Raw genomic sequence first — 18,446 nt, 5'->3', positions numbered from 1 at the left:
CTAATAAGAACAGGAGTGAAATCATCCACACCCTTATAACCTACCATAGAAAATGTATCCTAGAATCTCTCATATACAGTGCAATCCTTCTCAAAAGGAAGTTATTTATTTTAGTTTTAAACATGATGAAACCACTAACAAAACTAAGTACAAAACTACAAAAAAAACTTCTTAATAAACGGAATGTCAACAAAAATAACTTCTTAAATATCTGTGTAGGTGAATGGAGCCACACCACGACCACAGAACCATATTTTAATGAAGAAGCATACAAACAAAACCAAACAAACACTATTGCCATCCATAGCAGTGGACGAGAATATGGAAAAATCTATAATACCATCATGGAACAAGAAACACTGCTTACAAAAGTATCCCCAGAAAACTCAGAATTACCTCTCCATTCGACTGAACCTGAATGTCCAGTATACAAATGGCCGTGCACGTCAAAATATGGATACCTGTCCATTGCGCAAATACACAGGACTACAAGGACATTCATTAGCCTGCATTTCAGGACCTACTTGCAAAAGCACCTTCCATGATATCAAAATAATATCAACACATCATTCAAATGTAAGAAATCTAGTGTATAAACTGTACTATGCTAAAAGTCCTGCTTTAGAACTAGCCAATTTAAATAACACTCTTCTGCATGCTACACCCAAATGCCTACAAGAAGAAAGCAACCGTATCCAGAGAAAATATTTTGGAAGTGAAAGCCACTTACAAAATGCAATAGCTTTAGAACAGACTAATAACAATTGCGCACATGGCAAACTTCTATTACACACATACAAAAAAGAAATATGAAAATTTAAAAGTACATCCGCTGAAGTACCAAACCATGTGTGTGTGTGTGTTGCCACAGAACTTTTTACAAAAGTAACACAAAAACTAAAGACGTAACATACAAAATAGAAGACAATGAAGACTCCAAATGGTTTGAATTAGCTCTCTACCTTTTGGAAGAAAACAAATACGAAATAAGTGATCCCTTAATATGTTGCAGTTACTGCACTACAAAACTTGACAACAACCAAACTCCTTCACCTGCTATCACAAATAACTTGGAATTATTCCCACTACCAAAACCTCTGCAACAACTCAATTTGTATGAGAGCATCATAATTCAAACAGTACACCCATTTCAAGCAATAATACGCCTTCAACCAAAAACAGCAAAATTACCTCCCTCTGAATTGGTGAAAGGCATTTGTGGCAAAGTAGTTCATTTACCCTTAGATCTGTGCACACTCTAGGAGTGCAACGTCCAATAGAGCAATCTTTAATTGTCTTAGTAAATGGTGTACCAACAAAAGACAAAAAAATTGGCAACAACTCGTGGAGTTACATAAATTTAGACAAGCCTTGCAATATCTGAAAGACAATAATAAATACTACAAAGAAATAAATATTGAAGAAACCTTAAGGGAAACAACAGAAATAATTCAAGAGTCATCAGAAACTGGTCAATTTGAACTTCTGGATCCTGCTGCAGTATCCACTCTTTTGGACCATTATACAATTCATCCATTGCACTCTAATGACAGCCTAGATGATGCACTAGAAACTTACCAAATGCGACAAACCAAAGGTTCACCAATGAGCATATGGGAAAAAAGTATAGAAGCACGTGCTTTTCCACTACTATTTCCTACTGGCAAAGGAGGAAGATACGATGATAGACCCACTCAGATAACAGCATCAGAATACCGCTCATTACGAATGTATTCTGAAGATACCAGTTTTAGACAAAATGCAGAATACATATTCCACCTACTCTTTGCAAGTGAACTAGCAACCCTATGTTATGGAGTTGCCCACATATTGAAATCTGGAACCCACTTTCAAAATATGTCAGTTACGCAATTAATACGAAAAGTGCAAGAAAAAGATGATGTTTTACAATCAAGCATAACAAATCTGTTTTCAAACATGCGTGGTACGAAAGAATACTGGTTCCGACGTCACGGAGATGTACGTTGTATGATCAGAAACCTTGGACCACCCACTTGGTTTGTTACATTAAGTTGTGCAGAATATGCATGGGAAGATTTCCATGATTTCCTACGCATATCAAACAACAACAAAACCAACATAGATATGCTAACATCTGGAGATTTTTGCTAGATCCTGTTAATGTTTCAAGATATTTAAACCATTGTTTCATTGCTATGCTGCACTTTATTTGTAATAAAACTTTTCCTCCCCTCGGAGAAGTGCAACACTTCTTTTGGAGAAAAGAATACCAAGCCAGAGGAGCACCACATATCCACATGCTTTTATGGATTAAAGGTGCACCTAAATTTGGTCAGGACAGTGATGCCACTGTTTTGCAGTTCATCCAAAAATATGTCACTTGTGAAATCCCTTCACGAAAGAGACATAGTGACCTTCATGGACACATTGTACAATTTCAAAGACACAAATTTGGCAAATATTGTTGTCGCAAATACAAAAACAAAGGGAAATACTTCACCAAATGCTGCTTTGGTTTCCCTAGACCAGTTACAGAAACAGGTGAAGTGAACAACTTCATGTCTTCAGTTTGACATAGTGTTAAAGGTAATTCACCTAAGAACAAATATTACATAAAAAACAGAAGAATCAAAATATATCAATGATTACAATGCAATCATTGCCCTCTTATGGAATGCAAACATAGATGTGCAGTACATTGCAGACAATTCCACTGCAGTTGCACAATATGTTACAGCCTACTTAACAAAAGCCGGAAAAACAGAGCTTCAAGACCTCTGGAATGACCTATCATCAGACAAAACTCTATCTCAGAAATTGTACAGCATAGGCATAAAAATACTCTCTCATAGAGAATGTGGCACCTATGAAGCTGCAGATCGTTTAACCGGTACTACTTTGTATGGAAAATCTGAACATATAGTATGGATAAGTCTTGGTCCTGCTAAATCTAGAAAAAGAGTTCTCAAATCATATGAGGACATAGAAACAATAGCCAAAAATGATCCCAACAGCCAAGACATTTTGAAAAACAATTTACTAGACACATACTACCCGAACAGGAGTAGCACTTTGGAAACCATGTGTCTATACCACATAGCCCAAAACTTTGCATAAAAAAAATAATATAAAACCTGATGAAAACAAAGGTAGATATAGAGTGACAGATTGTGAAGGCAGCTTAGTGAAACTTACCAAACAAAGCTTAATTAATCATGTCAAATTGTCATTAAAAACTCCTCAACAGAAAGAACTATATTACATGTCCCTGCTACAACTTTTTAAACCATGGAGAAAAGAAGAAGAAATACTAGATAGCTATGACTGCTATGAAGACGCTTTTTTAAGCAAATGAAAGCACTATCACCAATGTTAATTTTACACAGTACAAAACAATGTTGCACAATGAACAGCAACACGAAGAAGAACTCCAGGCCCAACTAGATAAGGACACTTCCGACAGTAGTCAACCTTCTGTAACAGGAAGCCAAGAACCACTAGGACAGCCACTAATAGCAAATGAGACAGAATTAGCTATGACAGAAGTAGAAAACACCATGTGTCACTATGAAGAAGATACAGAAGACTTAACTGTACTACAATCAAAACTTAACAAAGACCAGCACACCATTTTTGAAGAAGTAACAAAAGAAATTGCACATGGTGTACAACACGAAAATAAAGAATGTACCTGCCAACATTACAAACCTATACTGCTATACGTCAGTGGTGAAGCTGGTTCAGGTAAAACATTCTTAATCAAAATCATCAGCAAGTTCCTTCAACAATTGACAAACAACAAACTGTCAGCTTGGGTGTATGGCCTACGGCCTACAGCCTACGGCCATGCACCCAAGACTCTAGGCCCTGGCCACAACCACCACAGCATATCAGAACCATGGTGGCTTATGACTCATTGTCGGACCCATAGAATGAAACATTTTAACTGCAGCATATACTCAATTTGCACTCAAGACTCTAGGCCCTGCCCACAACCACCTCATAGATATTCAATTCTATGGGTGTGATGTATGGGTGTGATATGCTGCGGGGGTTGTGGCCAGGGCCTAGAGTCTTGGGTGTATGGCCTACAGCCTACGGCCTGCGGCCATGTACCCAAGAATCTAGGCCCTGTCCACAACCACTGCAGCATTTCACACCCATGGTGGCTTATAAGTCATTAGCATACCCATAGAATGACATATTTTAACTGCAGCATATACTCAATTGGCACCCAGGACTCTAGGCTATGCCCACACCTACCAGATAGATATTTGATTGTATGGGTGTGATGTATGGGTGTGATATGGTGTGGTGGTTGTGGCCAGGGCATAGAGTCTTAGGTGTATGGCCTACGGCCTACAGCCTATGGCCATGTACCCAAGACTCTAGGCCCTGGCCACAACCACCGCAGCATATCACACCCATGGCGGCTTATAACTCAGTACCACACCCATAGAATCAAAAATTTTAACTGCGCCATGTACTCAATTTTAATGACCATTGACAACACGCGTGTCCTTAGAACAGTTTCAACTTGCTTGCGCACAGCACGGACGGAAATACTATCCTTGTGAGACCCCTCATTTTCAGTAATTACAAACATCCTGCACAGCGGGGGCATGGCGAATACATCATTACCACCTGCCTCCTAAACAAATACAGTATTTCACCCATCTCTTACTCTCTAAACCTCCCCAAGCACTCTGACACACCAAAACACTCCCCAAAACTGCATTTCGCCTCTGTTCGCTGCCGCGCTGTCGGCGGATCCAAGATGTCGGGCGCATCAGAACAATCTGACGCACATCACGCCTCCCACCAGCCAATCGCCGGACACGTCGCGTTTCCGCGGTCATGACGTGAACCCATTATCCAATCTTTATCTTGTCCGCGGAGCGAACAGGGAAGTGTGACCGTGAAGCGGACATAGATATCACTAATTTTTTGAGACATACTTTTTGGTCGTTTTAAAGAAAACTAATGGACGGATTGGCACCAAATTTACAAACGCATGCTTTTGGGACCAAGCTCCTGCTCCTACCGCAAATTTGGTGAAAATCCGTCCAGCGGTTTGGGCTGTATGCCCATTCAGTCTATGGGAAAATAAATACGTTTTGGGACCCCCTCTATAACTTTCCCCCCCCTGCACCAAACCCCACCAAACTTTGCAAAAAAATTCAGAGTGGCCCATATACTTTTTTTATTGCAAAGTTTGGAGAAGATTCGTCCAGGGGGAGCGAAGTTATAAGCTGGCAGAAAAGTGCTCTTCCTATGAAAACAGCAATTTAACCATAACTACACAGCCACAGTATTTGTTGATCTTAATGGTCCTCCAAATAAAAATATTTTGCTTCTGTGGAAACAACGTACACTGGCAGTCAAGCACCATCTCTCACAATCAATGAGTAAAATATGAGAACTGGTGGATTATGGATTTGTAAGTAGCACTGTGATGTCACTGGTTGGCTTTACTGTATGCTAAATAGTACCCTCTATCAGCAGTCATAAAGATATTCATTTACAAAGGAATTATGTTACGATCTTGAGGCACGAGGCCACAGGCCGAGTGCCTCTATCAGGTCATGGAAGTCTGAGATGACTTGGAAACTCCTGAAGGTATATTTTTGGGGAATTGTAATATGTACAATATATTACATTGTAACAATGAAAGCTGGGAGAATGGATCAAGTACAACATGCTCATCTCCGGAAAAAGACGATGCCATGCACCAACGGCTCGATAGCTGTCGGGCTGTCTCAGACCTTCGCCACACCTCTTGCCAAACGTCGATAACATGATTACCACAATAGTATGATAACAGTAACACTGTAACATTGATTATTAGAGCATTTATAAACCTCCCTCTCATTTGGTATTTGGAGCTGCACATGTTATGTCACAAAACAACAAAATCTGGTGCCCTTTACTTAAAGGAAAGTTGTGCATCTGCTTCAAATGTACATAAATATTTAGAATAAAGGCTGTCGGCCGGAACGGACTACGTGTTCCAAACAGCTGTGAGGAACTGGCAAAAATCATAAGCGAGGGTAACAGCAAAACTATTTTTAAATGCATGGGATAAAGTACCTCCTACCGTATGTCACATGGATATTGCTAGTCACAGAGGTGTTCCATGGCCATATAGAGGAACAAGGCTGAAGGCTGAGTTCCTTTTTAAGGTCACAGATCTGAGGGCTTAGGGAGTACTTTATCCAACATATAATAGTTCAGTAGTGATGTCACGAGTACCCTGTAAAAACACAGTTATTTACAGGATTTGTGCTGGTATTGCAGGCTGCCATGTTTTATTTTCAAGTAGGGCCAATGTTCTTTACATTATGATATAAACCCTTAGAGCACATTCTTTTTCACACCAGTTTTAGCAATCTACCATGTTTCTGAACGTGATCAACATGTTCATGATGACTACATTCGTGGAAGCAAGATCATTTCCCTCCTTTCTACATGTCATAATCCTGTTTTGGGATTACAGACATTCACTGCTTAATAGTGCAGTGGCATATTAATTATTTACCCATTTAAGAGTTCAAACTATCTCTGTGTCGCTCCATTTCAACAGTAAATGTTAATAGAATATGTTCAAAGTATGTGAATTCCCTGTTAAGTACTATACGTTCCAACCTATTAACGTGGATATGACACATTGTATCCATTTATCGAAGTGCAGCCCACAACCTTGAATGTCAGTAGCAATAATGCAGGCTTACATACAAAGGTGTTGTGATGGATTTCTCTAACCAAAGAATCTTGAAGGCTAAGCATACATTGTTATTACACAGTAGTACTTTGCAGAGTTATCTGCTTTCAGACATGAAAAGATGGTAAGTTGTTGGTTCACGGGATGTGTTCTATTTTTCAAGGATATGAAAGATATTTAATTTTAGTGAAATAATGTTATCCTTTGTTAAGGGGTAAATGTATGGAGTTCTATTGGAAAGATGTTATCTGTTGTTTAAGTGGGCTTCAAACCTGAAGGAATGTGCAATGTGCCAGTCTGTCATTGAGAAGAATATTACGCAGACGGCCCCCACATACAAGAGAGAGCGATCTAACTACCACTCAATGTGCATGCCTTTGCCTGCACATGTAGGTGAGTAGTGCATTTATTACAATAGCAACAAAAAAAGGAAACACACCGGAGAGCAAGCAAAATTCACTTTAATACCAACTTCTGATTTGCGCCCAATACACGTTCAGCACTATCGCCACAAAATAACCAGCATGTATAATAAAATGTATGAAGAATGATTTCCTGTAAAAAGCCAAGGGATTTATTTTAAACAAAATAGAACTTTCTAAGTAATAACAGCCCAATATTCATATTACAACTAAAAATATCAACATTCCCCACAAAAAGTGACAAAGGAGAAAGGAATTAAAAACAAATGGAAGCAACAGCTACACAAAAGGATGCATGTCTACAACTATAAATGGTGTTGGAAAATGATTACCTTGCTTGCCCCAACATAATTTATCAAATAAATACATAAACATACATGTATTGTTGGTATTTTACTTTTTAATTAAATGATGGTTATGTTAAATAACTCAGATATGTATGTCTATATGTGAAAAGTTCCATGTGAGCTGAAAACATTAAATTAAATTAAAAAAAAAAAAAAAAAAAAATACATCACTGTCTCATTTCCAGATGGGAGACACGTTTACACACTATGGGAAAATAGGGTTTCACAGAGCACATGATTATTCAAAAAATAAACATGTGCAAACCAGTTCAAGCAAAACTCTCCAGTTTTGAACCAGTCGACTAGGTCACCATTCTTGACTTTTTTACCAGTCTCGAAATATGTTTTTTGGGTGAGTTTGACCTTGTGTCTATGAAAAGGCAGGTGAGCAAAAGCTCAGAACACTGGGGAACTCATTTGTGTAAGTGGCGTAATGTCATTGAAAGACATAAAAGCCTTGAGTTAGACTTCCATGCCTTTCAATGATGCCACGCCACATTTTCATGCATTAGTATGGTGGAGAGGAGGGGCGAAATGCAACTTGCATTTCCCCCGCCTCTCTGCCTCACCACCCTACAAATGCTCCAACATTTGCACCAGCAGAAATCAGGCAGACCCCACAGGGATACTTTGTAAACGCTGCCTGCCATTCTTGCATATTGGACAGCTCATAATGTGTCGCCTGCAATGTTCGCATGCCAGGCAGCGTTTACTCACTTTGCATGACGGAGTGGAAATGTGCAGCGCCACAGGTGGCGTACACACGTTTTGTGTGCAGAGAAGGCCAAGGCAGTGACAACCCCACATGTGTTTGGTAGGTGAAGGAGAATTATTAGGCAGTGTTAGCACACAAGTTTTTTTTAGGCCGAGAAGGCCAAAGTGACATTAGGGTGCTATGAGTCTTGTTTAGGCAGAGGAGAATGCCGTAGCAGTGCTATCAGTGATAGCTGGAATCAGTGAAAATCCCACCTGAATTTTGTAAGTAGAGGAGAAACAAAGCAGTTTTAGGCATGTGCTTTTCGCAGTTGCAGAGAATGCCAAAACGATGTTAGGCACACGTGTGCTTTGTAGGAATAGAAGGCCAAAGCAGTGTTAGTCACATGTGCATTTTGTTGGCAGAGGGGCCAAAGCAGTGACATCCTCTGGTGTGATTTGTTTGTGGAAGAGATACCCAAATCAGTGTTAGGCAAACATACATTACAGAGCCTCAGACAACGCGAATGCAGATGTTTGGCAGTGTACTTACTTCTTAGTGGAAATGAATATGTTTACATGCCAAAATCTGCTGTAGTACCAGACTTGATAGGCATAGCTTAGGGGCCAGATGAGGAAGTAATATGTTGGGTGTTTCTAAAAAACTACAACAGAACTCTATGTGTTGGAGAAGACCGGAAAGAACAAGGGTTGGTGCTCCGGCCATGCCAACCAATCTGCCACAAATCTCTTCCACTGCAGAGAACAGGGACATCTGCCTCAAGTGAATGAGGAGCGCTGGGAAGAAATGTCATCATCCATGTGCCACTGTCAGACTTGCATCAGATAGCAGAGGATGACGTTGAGGAGAACATTTGGCACCTGCAACCTGAGGCACAAGAGTGGACAAAGTGACATGACCTTAAAAACAAAGAGAGGAATCCAAACACGATGCCCAAGGGTTGATTTCGTTCAGATCGGAGGGCAATGAAGAACAAGACAAACATTATGCTCAGTCCCCACATTTAAGCTTGAGATTGAGACATTTCCTCTTTCCGAATACCAGGTATGAAGGGAGACAAAGGGGCTCATTACAAGTTTGCCGATATCCGGCCTGTAATTCTGGCGGGATACTGGCAAAACGCCCCTACCATGACCAGCGCCTGATATGCCATTATTACTGGGATATTCCACGTGCCGGCAACAAAGGGAAATCCTCATTCTATGGAGTAGGGCAAGACTCCATGAAGGGGATTCCCACAATTAACATACTGGTGCCGGTAACTACAGCATTGTTTTGAAAGCGGGAGGCCTGATTTACCGGTAGGTTGGGCCTGGAGGTAGATCCGTGGCCACCAATGGCAAACGTGTGTTTCCCTGGTACAGTAAAATTGCAGGTGCCAGATATACCAGCAATTGGACCTGCATTTTTACTGTACCAGAAAAACTGTAATGAGTCCTAAAGAGACTCAACATGAGGCTGTAGGAAATGACAAACCAATGCAATTGTCAAGTGCAAGGACTGCACACAGGAAGTAAGCTTTAGACTCTGCCCATGTGCCAGTGCACAGTCTCATCCAAAACCAGTTTAAAAAACACAAGCTTATGGTACAGTCAGTCACATCTACACCACCGACACCTCTTTCAACAACACTCATGCAGTAAACACTCTAAAGTACAATACAAAGACATCAAGAAGGATAAGAGGTTTAGGCTCAAATCACTCCTTAAAAAAGCAAATGTCTGGAGTTGTTTAAATGCAGAAAAGTAAAACCATAGCTTGTCGCCTGCCAAATATAAAAAAGTGTATTGCAAAGGAAACCAGTTTGGGAATCTCTTCCCTGTGATCACACATGTAGCAGCATCATCTACACAGTTGCCCCACAACCAAAGACAATCTGCATACTTGCTCCACTATGCAACACCATTGCAGCAGAGTCACAGATTGCAAACATCATCTTTTCTTACAGATCCCTGAGCCCACAGGAAACATACCATTCCCCCGATATCCCGAACCCAAAATTTATGAGGCTCTTCATCATGATACAAAATATTAAAAATAACATTAAATATTTTGCCAATTCAATGGAAACCCTTGTTTACAGTTGCCTAGAAATTGTGTGCCCTTCTCCTTTATTGAAACACACAGCTCTTTGGCTTTATGGATCCCCACTGAGACTTGACACTTTTTTAGGATAACAACAGTACCATGCTGCCGCAACCATGTTCTGGAAGCGATGGCATTGGGCCAGTATTAGGGTTAAAAGGTCTACAGTGACAACAGATATGTAGACCAGTGTTCAAGTAATACAGGTATCTCTATCACTGGATGCTGAGATACCTTTTCTATTACCTGTTATCAAAACTGCTCATGAGAGCGACCACAGAATACCATTTGCCAACAGGCCATCTTGTGTATGGAATGGAAGGATTTGACAACAAATTTCACAGAGAGTTGATCTCTTAGAAAAAGTGTGTCAGGTTGTATATTTGCTTGCTCACCATGGTTTACAAGTGGGCTTTGAGGCAACAGTCAATAGGTCTGACATTATAACTGTCCTCAAGACAAGCAGAACCATGCACATACCCTGCTTGTCTCGTGTCTTCCATCTTGTGGTAGCCCACTTCATAAGCCAGTACTCACCAAGTGATGAGATGGTTAGTGTGGCCCAGAAGATCTGTGCCAACTTTAGCCATAACTACACTGCCTAAAATATGTGCGTTCATTTTAAAACGTCTCCTACAACTAGTTGAAAACCTCAATGAGGCTCAGTGAAATGCAATGATCCATATGCTGGAGCATAAATGAGAACAGAGTAATGCAGTGACTGACTTCTGCAATTATCAGAGCCGGCAACTGAAGCATGCATAACTGACATCTACACAGAGAAAAATGTTGGTCAATGTGTATTCTATACAGCAGCCTTTTGAAGAGGCCACCAGGTAGCTTAGTCTGTTTGGCACATTACTCTGTGATATATTGCCAATGGTGTAGCTATAGGAATTAGAATTTGACAACAGAACAAATGTAAATGACATATATGGCATTTCTTACCCTGGGCAACAGATCATGACACTACATTCAACCTGCCCATAGGATCTATGCATTCTTGCTATGAAAGGAAATATGGAATCCTTCAGAGCATATACTCTTGACCCACATTTTAAGTCAAGGTGGAAAATGTAAACAACGTGTGGGTGAGGATGAGGAGCATGCAAGGGGTTGCCACTTGAAAGGAAACTTGCTATCCATATGTGAGCATGCACTAAAGAGACATTAGACAGGCCAGATGGAACCAGACGAGAGACATTAAAAACTTAAATAATGCATCTAGTGCTGGAAATGACCACTTCAAGAAGGTTATTGGACAGTGCAACTCATTCTCCTCAACATCTGACACTAGCTCAGCGGGTACCACAATTAGCAGTGACAAATCATAAGGGCTCGGGGACAGACACCTTTGCCAGTCTAGCTTTCTTTATGTATAGGGGTCGATCCGAAAATAATTCAGTGCACCGTCTGCAAATCAGATGGTAAATGACTGTGTTCTTAAAACAAGCTAACTGGGTAGTGATGATGATCCACCACAAATTCTGTTTGGTAGTCAGTGTGACCAACTGTAATAATTCCAGTAGCTATGGAATTCCATTGCTGCCTCATACCTACCATGCAGTGTGAATGGGTATTATTATTATTTTATTATTATGGTATTTCTGGAACACACACCTAGATTCATGATGCAATGGAGTGATTTAGAATCATAGCAGGAAGAATAAGGTTAGGAAGCATTGAAACAAGGTAGTGGGGATCTAACAAAGGAGGGAGGGCAAAAGACAGCAAAGGATGTACAAGTAACCAGGGGGATCAGATCACCCAGGGTTAGGTAAGGTGGGGAGAGGGTGGCATATGTACCTTTGTGATAGGGAGGAACCTTTCCTTGAAGTATACAGTCTTGAGCTCCTCCCTGAATTGTTGAAGAGAGGGGGCTAATCGTATGTTGAGAAGTGTAGACACAGAAGGCCTTTTGTTCTTTATTTTTCTTCCTGCGCCGACTGAGTTCAAGTCTGCACATATCTTTACTTCTGGTGGATCATAGGCCTTCGGAGATGCTGAGTTTCTCAGTGAGGCAGTTTGGGGACTTCAAGGTGACAGGCTTGTATATGATGCAGCAGGATTTGAAAATGATACAGGCTTGCAAAGGGAGCTAGTGCAGTTCGTTGAGGGTTGCAGTGATGTGTTGGAATTTGTGTAGTCTTTTGCAGAGTCATGCTGCAGGATGCAGGACACAACTCAGGGGAGCCAGTGAAGTTTTGTTTGTTTGTTTTATTCACTTTTTATGCGCACCAGACCCAAGGGTAATAGGGCGCAGCAGTAAGAAAATGCAAATGGTGTTTTGGTAATAGTTGGCATTGGCAGTGGTGATCAGTGATCTCTGTGTAGCACAGAGCTCCTTGAGCAGGACGAGGTTGGATGTGTTGCATGATTTTCATCAAGTCTTCTCTTGTTTTCTGATGTCTTGTTTTTTGCAGTTGAGTGCTTGAGTGTACCAGGGTGTGGAAGGTTGAGGATTGAGGGTGAGTTGTTTCACTGGGGCATGGTGGTTGATGCTGGTTGTGAGGGTGGTGTTGAATTCTTGGAGTGAGACACAGCCCTGGTTAGTAGAGGTAAATCAACAAATGTGAAGTGGAGTTTTTTAGGTCTTCCATGAGATCCTCCACTGTGAAGTTCTTGAATGATCGAAAGGCTTGTTTGTAAGGTTTCTACTGTGTTTTCTTGATTGTTGTGGTGTGAACAATGTCAAAGGGGTTTGCCAAATGGTCTGACCAGTCGAGCATCGGAGAGCTGTGATGGAGGGTGGGCAGAGCAGTCATGATGAGGTTTAGGATATTGCCTTTCCTGTGACTTGGGTCTTTCATATGCTACATGATGTTTGGAGATCTTCTTTCATTGACTTGGTTACTGACTTGCGAAGGATGTTGAAGTGACTGAGGAGGATGTTGTTGGCATGTGTGAGAGACATGGTGGGGACCAAGTTAGTGAAGTCTTCAATGAAAGAGGTGTTGGTCTTGGTGGTCTGTAGATGAGGTGAAAAGTGACACTGTCCCTTGAGGAGAGCAGGAAGTGGAAGGGAAGACTTTCAAAAGAGCCAATGGTGGTGAGTTCCAGTTCGGTGCATGGCCATGATGCCTTGTGAATGATGTCATGACCTCTGCTGACCTTGTTTGGATGGTCTCATTGTGAATTCTGTAGCTGTTGGAGATGAGGACATTTAGGATATCAGTGGCGGTGGATGTCATCCATGTCTTAGTAATGAAAACAGTGTCTAAGTCATGTGTGGTGGTGAGATGGTGGAGGCCAGCTGCATGGTTCATTGCTGAACGAACATTGTCAAACATCAGTATTTGTGTAGTTGTGGATTACAGAGTGTTGATGGGGTCTATGGTGATGTGAGAGAGAGTGCTGAGATGTGGTGTCCATGATATTTCTGGTGAGCAGAAGGGTTGGTAATGAGTGGTGATGGTAAGGATGGGCTGTTGAAGAGAGGGGTAAAACACATATTTGAGAGAGTGTTTGTGATGTTAGAGGAGCAGGCATTCTGGGCCTGTGTACTCCTGGTTCTAACAGGTCCAAACCAGAATTGCCAATTTCTTCATCTGCCCTTTGCTTCAGATGCCCCCAATCTATGAGTTAATAAAGGAAAAGAAGGGGTGTGGTAACGTGGGTGGGATTTAGGTCATGTGACCAGCAGCCTCCTCAATGTTGTCTGCCTGGAGATGGCCTGGACACCTTAAGTAGCTAGCTGGAAGGTGCAACATGTATTTATTGATGCTGGGGTGATTGTCTCAAATTACGAGAGAGACCTCTCTGACACACACATGAAAGAGATTACCTCCATAAAACTGTGCAATCATGTCAACTAATATTATAGCAAGAGGAAATCCCAGGCCCATCATTTGGAAGAACACACAACAGATTCTACGTCATCTACAGACATGCAGATTTGGTTACCTGTTAAATGTGGTGGTGACTTTGACTTTGACAGTAGTGGCTGAGTGCATGTGAAAAGTCACCTTTTAGTGCTTACTTCATCCTCGATACTTTTGGCTCTACCTAGCAGTCTTACCCCTCCCATTCTCCTGGTATCACAATCAATAATTTCTTTGGTTCTACCAAACATCAGAAAGTCTGAGCCCACCTTCAATCCCTCCTCAAGGAGTGGAATTGCTGCAGTAGCTGCGGTCTCCTCCTCAATGCTTGGAGACCATTTCTGTCTCCTATATCTGGTGCTCATTAGTCTCCTCAACATGCAGATCCAGCATCCATCTCATGCTGATTTTTCACATTAGCCACAGAATTGTCACCTTCTTTTTCCATTTCTGATCAAAAGAGGACTCCCTACGCAAACATGACCCCATCTAAAGGCCACATACTCCAACCCTGCCTCCTGAAGCAGGCACCTCTTTGAATGGTGCTAACTGTTTCATCACCCCCTTCACCAGCATCAACTCCTCAGGTGGGCCTGTTTCCTCCACCTTCTCCTGCAGTGTGGCCATTCTAATATGCCTGAATCTTTAGCACCCTAACCTGGAAGAAACCCCTCTCACAGGCTTGACTTTTCCACTTCAACATCGCACGCTACTCATAGACCTGTGTGACTACCTAGTCCTCTGAGAAGCAGGAGTGGTCCTGTTAACAATCTTTGCATCCCTCCTCAACCTCCAAATTAAATGATATGGTGACAATACAAGGAAAGGTTTGTAACTAAGGAACACAAATATATTCATTCAAGACTGCCACAAACAAATGCAAAGAGTTCTCCGAACACACAAACATTTACATACACTTTGGGAGGAAGGATTTTTAGGTTCACAAAAGGGTTTCTAAGAATAGCCTCGTTGTGTAAAAAGGAAAGGTGTCATGAAACCTTTTTGTGTTTTTGGGTGACAGAAGGAAGGAAGGGAACAGTAAGGACAAAGGGTATTTTTTGTTATATTTATGTGTTCCTTTTCAAGGGAGTAAAGATAAAAAGGGAAGATAGGACTGGGTGGTCTATAAAACACAGACAAGCTGCCAAGAGGGCAATGACCATGGATCACACACACCAGAAACACCAGAAAACCCTAGGAAACTCTTTCAAGAAACCAAAAAATCCCATAATTATACCAACAATGCTCCATGAATATGATTTCTGAGCCTGTCCTGTCCACTACTCGCTAAAGTTAAAAACAATCAACGAAGGAAACAAGAAGTGACCAGCACCATTAAAACACATTTGAAACTTCTTATGATGGTTTGACTCCTTTCATTGGCAGAACAAGCTCCCTTTATGAGATTTATACCTCCCAATTCAATGGCAGAGTGTTTGGTGTGAGATTGGGAGAAGGAGCATACTTCTGTCGGCATCAGATCAAGAAGGCTTTTTGTGTTTATTGAGAGGAGTCGGTTCCAACATGAAAACTCTGTCCACAAGCAGAGTGAGGCGGTGTGACAGCAGAGTGTTTGGTGTTCGGTGGGCTGTGGACTTGTCCCCTTGTGTTTGGCTCACTCAATGTTAACTGCATGCTGCCAGAACAAGTTCCCTTCAAACACTGGCTGTGCCTTTGAAGGACCTGTACATCCAGGTGACCATTTCTCCTGACTTACTCCCTTTTTGCAACTCTCTCTTTATTTTGGTTGCGCACTGGCATGCCAGCTTCTACATTGTGGAGCGATGCATGTGTAGCTGCCGTACTGTGAGCATCCACTAATTGAACTGAAACCTGCCTTTGCTGCATGTTTCCAAATTTGAGGTGACTGTGGGGTAAGCTTTCCTGCTTTACCCATTGAGATGTCCTAATTTGCGGTAACTGTGAGGTAGGCTTTTTTTGCCTTACCATTTGAGCCGCCCCCATAGGAATAGTGCTTCTGGCCCCTGCGGTGGGGCGAGCTGCTGATCCTTACTATCTTTGTGCATCGATTTTCTACTCTGTTCTTGTTTTGTGAGTAGCAGTGACTGTGGGACTCTGCTCTGAGTGACTTCCTTTGAGCTGTGTCCTATTGAAACATCATTATTGGCCTCCCAACCTTTAACGTTTGGCGCTTTTTGGGGACCGTTGCTTGGATTAGTTGGATTTCGTTTTCCTCTCTTCTATTCAACCACAAGGAAGATGCGTAGAAGGGTCAAATCCGTATTACTGTGCCTTGACATTTTAAAAGCCCCCTTGGTATTTTCACCAAGGAGAGATACCATGCCTCATGCCTTGATACTGTCTTTGCCCCTTTCTCCTAAGGAAACAACGAATGATCCAATGCAAGTAATAGACAGGGAACTTGATACAACTTCTTTAAAGACAAGAATCAAAGACACTATTCCTCAGGATTCTGTCAAGATATCTTCTGTTCCCATATTGGCTACTGATTCTGTAAAATCTATTAATGATGAATTTCCCACAAACTATTCATAATCAGATTCTGGGCTTAGAATCCTCTGAACCATTTTGTTTATTAAAAGGGGGTCTCAACAGCTCCCTTATGAATACCCCCTCTATTTTCTTAGACGGTAGCTCCATCCATTCTGGAACTCTCAGGGACCCGGTTATACACACACGAAGGAGAGAGTGGCTCTTCCCTTAAGCAGGTACAGCCTTCTTCTACCTCTCCTCTAAAGACCAAAGTGACCTTGATTTTTTCATCTATACCAAACCTCTACAAAGATATGAGTACGGAAAATCATATTGCATACCCAGAGATTAAAGTGAGTAGACTACATGCGCTAGAAAGAGCTATGTTGATCGATCATAATGTTTATGGGCAGAAGTATTCTGAGTTAACTGTCTTGGCCCTCCGGCTCCCCGTGAATAAACCCAGGGAAATTATAGTTTGCAAAGACTTGGCTTCCGCTACTCCACCTCGGAAAACCTTGCCTGCTGAAGAGTCCCCGACCAGGGCCCCTTCTCCTCAAACTAACTGATGTAAGATCTTGACTAAAAAAGAAAAATGGAAAAAACAGAACAAGTCTTCAAGGTAATACTTACGCCAATACATTTGCAAGGACACAATGGTTAAATATCCCTCAGTGGGCTTATTAGACCAGTCTGCTAACTATTGTGAGGCATTACATAGCTCTCTTGGTGATCATAACTCGACAGATAAGGAAACCCTCGGTGTATTGGAAGAGTTGAAAAAGGAAGGGGGTAATGTGCATGGGAACACCTATGAATTAGCGACTAATGGTCTATTTGACTCAAAAAACATAAGGGACTACACAAAGGTCACAAGGCTCAGTCTGTTATTAACAACCAAAAATATAAAAAAGTCTTTGACATATTTAAATGTGCCCCCCACCCAGTCCCTGTAGTGTTTCCTCCTAGAAGAAATAACCGCCTTGGGGTCAATAAAGAATGTCAAACTGAGGCCAATGTTACTGCAGGCCAACAAAATGGGAGGCTAGAAGGCCCGATTCCCGATGTTACTCAAGGTTAGAAGGCAGATTTACAGGAAGATTGTGATTTGAGGGTGGGTCCTTTTCAATCGTCTTTTCATGAGTTAGTAAGCATACCTCTGCGAGAGCCAGTCTCTAATAATCAAAATCTAACAAAGGAAGCAATTTCTGAAATACTGACTGAAATTCTAAAACAAAATGTAGTTTTTAAGCCCATTGATGAACTAGAAGGGGGAGCTATGATCACTGCCTCAGTGTTAGATCTGGCCAAAACATCTGGTGGACAGGCTTTGGGTGAGGGCCCTCCTGCTCGCATTGAGAAGCTTTCGAGGTCATTTATTCCACTAGAAAGCACTAGTAGGGTGAAAGAGGAGATGAAAAGGAAAACAATTCCCTTCCCTGATGATTTGAGTCTTTCTTTGAAGTATATGTGTGCAAGAGAGAGTCCATCATCCCTCAATAAAATGTGTCTCTTGGCCCTTTTTAATGAAATCCCAGCCATCCAGTTAATCACAACCAAAGACATCAAGTTAGTGGATTTTAATCGTTCACGATCTGCTTCTAAAAGAAGCCTCCAATCTTTATAGATTGGGTTATGATTTATTCCCCAGTGAAAGGCCTCAGTTAAATCATGGCATGGATGAGGGTCCTTCAATGGAAGAGGACTCTTCCCATGGGGGTCGGGACTAACATATCCAAACATTTGACGATCCCAAAAGTGTAAATTGCCCTAAAGTGGAGGAAGGGGAATGGCGTTGTCGCGCCATATCACTGAGAGACTCCATTACTGAACTAAAAGAAATAAAAGGCTCCCTTTAGCACAAGCAGAGGTCTCTCATTAATTTCTTGAAAAACCAGA

This window comes from Ambystoma mexicanum, chromosome 9 (genome assembly GCF_040938575.1).
Source record: "Ambystoma mexicanum isolate Mex_15411 chromosome 9, UKY_AmexF1_1, whole genome shotgun sequence".
Classification (NCBI taxonomy): Eukaryota; Metazoa; Chordata; class Amphibia; order Caudata; family Ambystomatidae; genus Ambystoma; species Ambystoma mexicanum.
The sequence above is the reverse complement of the archived record's forward strand: the minus strand, read 5'-3'. Positions refer to the sequence as shown.